Source organism: Otolemur garnettii, unplaced genomic scaffold (assembly GCF_000181295.1).
Source record: "Otolemur garnettii isolate 467f Iridium unplaced genomic scaffold, OtoGar3 scaffold00001, whole genome shotgun sequence".
In the NCBI taxonomy this organism is placed as follows: domain Eukaryota; kingdom Metazoa; phylum Chordata; class Mammalia; order Primates; family Galagidae; genus Otolemur; species Otolemur garnettii.
The window spans coordinates 49,083,922-49,091,636 of record NW_003852396.1 but is presented as its reverse complement, the minus strand read 5'-3'; the positions used below and the strand labels follow the sequence as shown (position 1 = coordinate 49,091,636).

The window sequence follows — 7,715 nt, the reverse complement described above, 5'->3', positions numbered from 1 at the left end:
AGTTGAGCTTCTGATCCTCACCTCTCAACATGTTCTTTCAGTGTTCTTTGTCTTAAGATAAGACCATTAGTTTTTTCAAATCTTACAAGTAAGAAACCTTAGAGTTATCTCTGTTTCTTCTTTCACTCATCCACCATTATCGAATGCTTCCTCAAGCCCTGGCAATTCTACCTCTTATATGATGCCTGAATATGTCCACTTTTCTCCATTTCCACGGAAACTACCTTTGTGTGAGTCACTGTCAACTCCTGCCTGAGCTGCTAGAACGGCCTTCCACATCTCCTCTGATCTTCTATTGGTTCCCCATATCCCAGCCATGAGCTTTTGAAAGGATCCTTCTGATCACATAATTTTCTGTTTTAAACACATCACAATTATGTCCCACTCGCCTAAGGAAAAGATCAGACACCACAAGGTGCGCAATGCTCTGACGGCTCTCCACCTCTTTCAGCCCTATGGTCATGCTCCAGCCCTGCTAGTCTTCCCTTAGTTCCTTGTACCATCAAGCCTACTGACCACCAAATACGACATTTTTGGTGAACTATTTAATTGAAGTCTAGTAGCCAAATGAGAATCACTGTTTTTTTAAAATTTCATATTAATATGAGAGTACACTTGACTAGGTTACATTGTTGGCCTTTGTAAGGTAAAGTGCAAGTTGTAGTTGTGTCCTTCATCCAGGAAGTGTGCCCTATATCCTACACTGTACTCATGAGGTGGGAACTTACCACACACCCCCTTCTTGATTTTAATTGAGTTTTTCCCTCATGTAGGACTGTGGCTGTTAATCTACTAGCTTCAACTAATATTGAGTACATGAGATGCTTGATTCTCCATTCTTGTGATACTCAGGAGAATGTTCTCTAAATCCTTCCAGGTTGTTATGAAAGATAAAAACGCTCTACCTTTGTATGGCTATGTAGTATGCCATGGTGATTTTTTAAAAATGATGTTTTACTAAAGTGTACAAACATAAAATATACACACATGCATGTGAGCCAATCTTTGAGATACAGTTCAGTTTCACACTTGTATTATCTACTACCCATTAAGAGATAGACCACGCCTAAGGGAACTCCGTCTTGTCTTTTCCAATCATCAAGTTTCGCCACAGAAGGCTATCATTATTCTGTCCATCACCATATGTTAATTTAGCCTGTTTCTGAAATTTAAATATTGGACATTTTCTGTATCTGGCTTTCCCTCCCTTCTTTCCATAACTTTCTTTTCATGAAATTTCTCCATGTTACATACAGTGCATAGTCAAGCTCAATCTTTATTTTCACTGCTGTATTCTATTCCATAAATATGCCACATTTACTTATTGGCTTTACAGCTGGGGAATGTTTGCACTGACTTCTATTTTGGGGCTTTTATGAAGGATGCAACCCACATTGTTGCCCAGTCTTCTGGCAAACATAACACACTTCTGTGTGTGAAGACCGAGGAGTTGAGATACGGGGTAGGCATGTGCTCCACTCAAGAAGTATGGCAGGTTGCTGGGCTGCACAGAGAAAGCTTTAGCTAAGAGGAACACCTTTCCTTCATCACTTTCAAATATTTCTTAGATTACTTCCATTAAACAAATTCTCTAAAAAAAAATTACAAACAAATATAGAGCCTCTGAGGACCTATCACATGACCTATGCTCAATAATCACTAATACCTGGCATATTTCCTTCATCTTCTTCAGTAACTACAATGCCTTTATCACCCATAACGCAATTCTCAGTAATTCTTTGAAATTATCTAATATTCCACAAGGTGAACTTTTTTTACTCAAGGATGTCATTGAAATTTGGGTGAATTTTATTATCCATCTCACCTATCAATGCCTCATGAATATATGTCTCACAGCTTTTAGCACTACTCAAAGAACATTTCCTGAGAATAAAAGAAGAGATTTAAGCATTTTCACCCAACTACACAGGTTTAGTTTTCCGAGAAGAAAAGTTGAGGACCATGCTTTAGATCATATGATCATTCAGACAAGGAGAAACCTAAAACTGACTATAGAGGTGAAATAACATAATGAGAAATTATCTCCCCCAAGACATAAAATCTACTTAATGAAGCCTATTAAAATATATGCCAGATGTCCTACTTAAATCTATGATGCAAGTTCAACACAAATCTTACTAATTCTAAGCAGCACAGATGTGTTTTAATAATTAGTTTCTTTAGCTGATTAGCTTTGCAAGGTCAAAATTAGGTCAATTTATACCAAAAAGTACTAAGAGCTGATTTAGTATCCAGAAATGAGCTTGCAGTTAGTAGGTTTCTCCTGTCAGAGAGTTTCTAGAAGCCTTAAAAGAAGATTTAAAGAACACAATTGCAAAGAAATAGGCTCATCTTGAAGTTTTTCTTAGGCCATTAGAAAAATTTAAAGCTTAATTAAAAAGTAAAATGAAAACAGTATTATGACTAAGGAGTCATTTATTTAAAATTGTAAACATTTTAGTTTCTTTTAATAGCAACTGCATTAGCCTTAAAAAACTATAAATGAAGGACTCTGTGTCCACACAAAGCTAAATATTGATGGTTCTTAAATATCTATCATTTACCAAATGTATCACTAAAAAAAAGGAAGAAACCGAATTGGAAGATAACATATAATTTATTTTTATTTCACTAACTTTTTATGTTCAAAATCCCAAAACTGCAGGCCCAGATTTATTTTCCAGATTGGGCTTTAAATCAACAATTCACTCTAGTTAGGACATAGAGAGCTGCAAATTTTGACCCTAACTCTAATGTTAAAAAAAATAGATAAACTAAGCAATCATTTTTCACTAAAATTACCAAAAAGCCTTGGATGCAAAGAAATCTAAATTATTTCCAGAGAGGAAGGAATCCTAACAAATAGTGGCTTTTATGCTTGAGGGTATTTGGCCCATGCTGGTGAGGCCATGAGGAGGGACAAAGTAGCAAAAATGCCGCTGCACAGGATCTTTGCTAGGATAAGGAGAAAGCCGCCGACTTTTATTAGACAGGCCGGGTGTGGATGGTGCGCTGGAATCCAGAGAAGCCCAAAAGGCAGAGCTGGTCCCCTCCGCAAACCACTTTTCCCTCATGCTACTGAGGAGGAGGTGGATGAAGCAGGTGGTTGTGCTGCAAGGGAAGAGGGGACGTTTTCTCCCAAACCAAAACCCTCTGTGACCACACAGTTTACTGTCACTATTAACGTGGCTTTACCATTCAATCCTCTGCTATCCTAGAAACTTTCAGAAGTTGGTTGTTTCAGGTACCTAAAGAAAATCTATTTATTTGAACGGCAGACTTCTCAACTAACCCTTAGGAGAGTTATACCCTCTTTCCAAGAGCAGATGACTCAACTACTGTTTATTTTTCAAGACTCACTTTGAAATCAGCTCCTCAATTCTCCACTGCTAGGTCATGGTGTCCCCTCGTCTTTAACATCACTCCATATTAAAAGACCTGCTGAAGATTAGATCCGCCAAATCTCATAAATATCCTGACTTGGCCTTCCTTACTAGAGTGAACTACACACTGAGCTTATTTGATGGTCTTTCCAGGATCATGGCAAGAAGGGGTGGGTTGGGGGAGTTGATTCTGTGCTTAAGACATTGAAAACTGGGCAGCGCCTGTGGCTCAGTGAGTAGGGCACTGGCCCCATATACCAAGGGTTGTGGGTTCAAACCTGGCCCCAGCCAAACTGCAACAAAAAAACAGCCGGGCGTTGCGGAAGGCGCCTATAGTCCCAGCTACTCAGGAGGCTAAGGCAAGAGAATTGCCTAAGCTCAAGAACTGGAGGTTGCTGTGAGTTGTGATGCCACAGCACCCTACCGAGGGTGACAAAGTGAGATTTTGTCTCAAAAAAAAAAAAAAAAGACATTGGAAACTGACTAAAGTGACACTTAGCCCTGACTCAGCCCAACTCCAGATCAGATAAAAGGCATCAATCCCTCATCCTAACTACCTGGGGACTACTCTTCTCGGGGGAAAAATATTACCTACTTTAGACTGTATTATTCTTCCATTCAATGTCTAGCATAAAAGATGAAATTATAAAATATGATAAGAAAATGGTAAGTGTGCACTGTAATCAAAACAAACAAAAGTGACCAAGAACAATCACAGATGGCTTGAGGAATTAGCAGGAGATCTAAAAGAAGGATTATAACTGAAATGTCCTCTTGTTGTATTGTTCCATTGACCAGAATGAAGTGGTCATCTTTGTCTTTCTTAACTTTAATTGCTTTAAATCCACTGTAGTGGCAATTGCAACAACAAAAATAAAGAAATTGGACTTAATTAAACAGGAAAAACTTCTGCACAGCTAAGGACACAACAATTAAAGCAAACAGACAACCCTCAGAAGGGGAAAAATATTTGCGTGTTATGAATCTGACAAAGACTTGGTAACTAGGATCTAGAGAGAACTCAAATTAATCAGCAAAAAACGAGCAAACGATCCCATCTGTCACTGGGCAAGAGAAATAAACAGAATCTTCTCTGATGATGACAGATGAATGGCTAACAAACGTTTGAAAAAATGCTCCTTGTCCCTAATCATCAGAAAAATGCCAATCAAAACCACCCTGAGATATCACCCAAGTGCAGTAAGATTAGCTCACATTACAAAGTCCCAGAGTTGCAGATGCTGACATGGATGAGGAGAGAGGGGAACACTCTTACACTGTTGGTGGGACTGCAAACTAATACAGCCTCCTTGGAAAGAAGTATGGAGAATCCTCAAAGAACTCAAATTAGACCTCCCAATTGGCTCTGCAATCTCACTACTAGGCATCTACCCAGAAGAAAAAAAATTTTTTTGTTATAAAGATATCTGTATTAGATTGTTTATCGCAGCTCAATTTACAATTGCAAAGATGTGGAAACGACCTAAATGCCCATCAGTCCAGGAAGGGATTAACAAACTGAGGTATATGTATACCACGGAATGCTATTCTGCCATAAAAAGATGGAAACTTTATACCTTTTGTACTAACTTGGATGAAGTTGAAACACATTCTTCTTAATCAAGTATCACAAGAATGGAAAAGCAAATCTCCAATGTAGTCAATACTAATATGAAGCCAGTAGGTGATCTAATATACGCTCACATAGGAGTAAAACTCAATTAAATTCCAGTTGGTGTGAGGGGAAGGAGGGAGGGGGGATTGGTGTGCTCCTACTTAATGGGCACAATGTAAGGTGTATGGCACACCTTTTGGGTGTGGGACACAACTCCAAGATGGACTCTACCTAATAAATTCAAAATTGTGACCTGGTTGTTTATACCCTCACATTAACCTGAAATCAAACAAAGAAAGAATGATTATAAATATGTTAAGGAATTTGTTAATAAAAATGACCAAACTAGTTAAAGAGCTAAAAATAGTAACTCTTAACAATGAAAACAGATAAAATACATGAAATCTGAAATGAAAATATTTATTGGCTAATAACAAACAGCAAGAATACAGAAATGATCAATGAATTAATAAGCAGGTAACTGGAAATTACCCCAAAGTGAACTTACTAAATTTAACATACTTTAGTCTTTTCCTTCAGTCTTTTTATCATTGGAAATGATATCCTTAAAAAAATTTTTTGGGGGGCCCACATTACAGACAAATATTTGGCACATAGCATTTAACATCTGTTTAATAAACTAAAATATCTGTTAATGTACATATTTATTAACATAAAGATTTTAAAAGTTATGATTAAAAATCACTCATGACACTAAAGTTTTTGAAGTTTCATAAATCAAAAAAAAAAAAAAAAAGGACTTCAAGAGGTTCTTAAGTAAAAATACAGTCATATGCCACATAACTATGCTTTGGTCAATGGCACAAATACCACTGTGTTACCGTCGCCCACGGTACTCAGGACAGTAACATGCTGTACAGGTTTGTAGCCTAGAGAAGCAGGCTGTACCATCCAGCCGTGCCCTATGGTAGTCCGTATCACCTGGTTGTGTAAGTACATTCTGTGATGTTTCCACATGATAGAATTGCTTACTGATGCATTTCCCAGAACACATTTCTCTTACTGAGGCATGACTGTATTTTTTAAAGTCTGTTTCTTCTTTAACCCATTAATTCACCTTTAAACAATTATAGTAAAAGAAATGCCTAAGAAAACTAACATTCTTTGTTAAATGACACTTACAAACAGTAATTTTTAGTTTGTATAAACTTTAATCAGTCAATATTCCAGTGCATAGAATAAGAGAAATTATGAATTAAGATATGAAAACAATAACTATGTTAAAAGATGTATCAAATAAGAATATCTGCACGTCAAAGATATAGCCTGAGTATCACTAATCTGAAAATCTGAAATGCTCCAACATCCAAATTTTTTTTGAGACAGCATCTCACTAGAGTGAGAGTTAAACTAGAGTGCCATTGTGTCAGCCTAGCTCACAGCAATGTCAAACTCCTGGGTTCAAGAGATCCTTCTATCTCAGCCTCCAGAGTAGCTGGGAACAGGTGCCTGCCATCACACCTGCCTAATTTTTCTGTTTTTAGTAGGGATGGGGTCTCATGTTTGCTAAGGCTGACCTTGAACTCCTGAGACTAAGGGATCCTCCTGCCTGAGCCTCCCAGAGCGCTAGGATCACAGGCTTGAGCCATAATGCCTGGCCCATTCAAAACTTTTTGAGTGCTGACAGGATGCTGAAATACTCACTGGAGCAATTCAGATTTCTGATTTTTGGATTAGAGATGCTTAATCAGTAATGCAAATACTCCAAAATCCAACATCCAAAGCACTTCTGGTTCTAAGCAATCTGAATAAGGATACTCAATCTGCATTATTTATGTGTGTGAGCATATAAGATGATCAAACTATGTTAAATACTTTCATTCTAAGGTATCAAAAAAAGCATTATTAAAAGTGATTTAATGTTTACCTAGGATTATAGAAGATGGTATGTTCTGTACCCGTAAGGAGGTTACAGACAGATGCCAATATAAATGCTGCCGGCACAGAGTAGAAAACATCACACAATTATGCAAATGACATTAAAAATAAACTAGAACTTACAAAATAAAACATATTAGTTCTAAATTTATAGACTTAAACCTTTTGCTTTTTTTCTCACGATGTCACCCTCAATAGAGTGCTGTAGTGTCACAGCTCACAGCAACCTCAAACTTTAGCAATCCTCTTGCCTCAGCCTACTGAGTAGTTGGGACTACAGGCACTTACCCTTGCTCAGGCTGGTCTCAAACTCCAGAATGCAGGCAATCCACCTGCCTGGACCTTCCAGAGTGCTAGGACTACAGGTGTCAGCCACTTCACCCAACTAAACCTTTTGCTTTTGAGTAACTATTATATAAACTTTCCATAAAAATAATGAATTTTGTTATTCATTTATGGCAAAGTTAAGCAGGCTGATATGATAAATGAAATGTCTGCTGTCTACATCTCCATCCTAAAAGCAAAGACAATTTAATCTATTGATATCATAAAGTAAAAATGCTCAGAAAATCAATGTGTTACTAGTATTATTAGAAATTTATCCTTAAACAATTATAGGTAACCATGACTCAAGACATTTACTTATAAATATCACAACATAGAGAATTCCTAAAACATAAAATAAAATCTGTTAATGCAAAACATTAAAAGTATTATGAAAAATTTGGGGAACACATGGGTATGTGTATGGTGGTGGGAAAAACTGCAAAGAAGTTTTTCTATGAAAGGTTCTAAGAACTCAAAAATGGCTCGGCGCC

The 7,715-nt window shown here is 37.2% G+C and overlaps 1 protein-coding gene across 2 annotated transcripts in view; it reads right to left on the bottom strand.

Moving 5' to 3' along the window:
• PRMT3 (protein arginine methyltransferase 3) overlaps positions 1 to 7,715 on the bottom strand; it is a 115,919-nt gene that overhangs the window by 28,659 nt on the left and 79,545 nt on the right. The gene's annotated exons all lie outside the window — the stretch shown is intronic.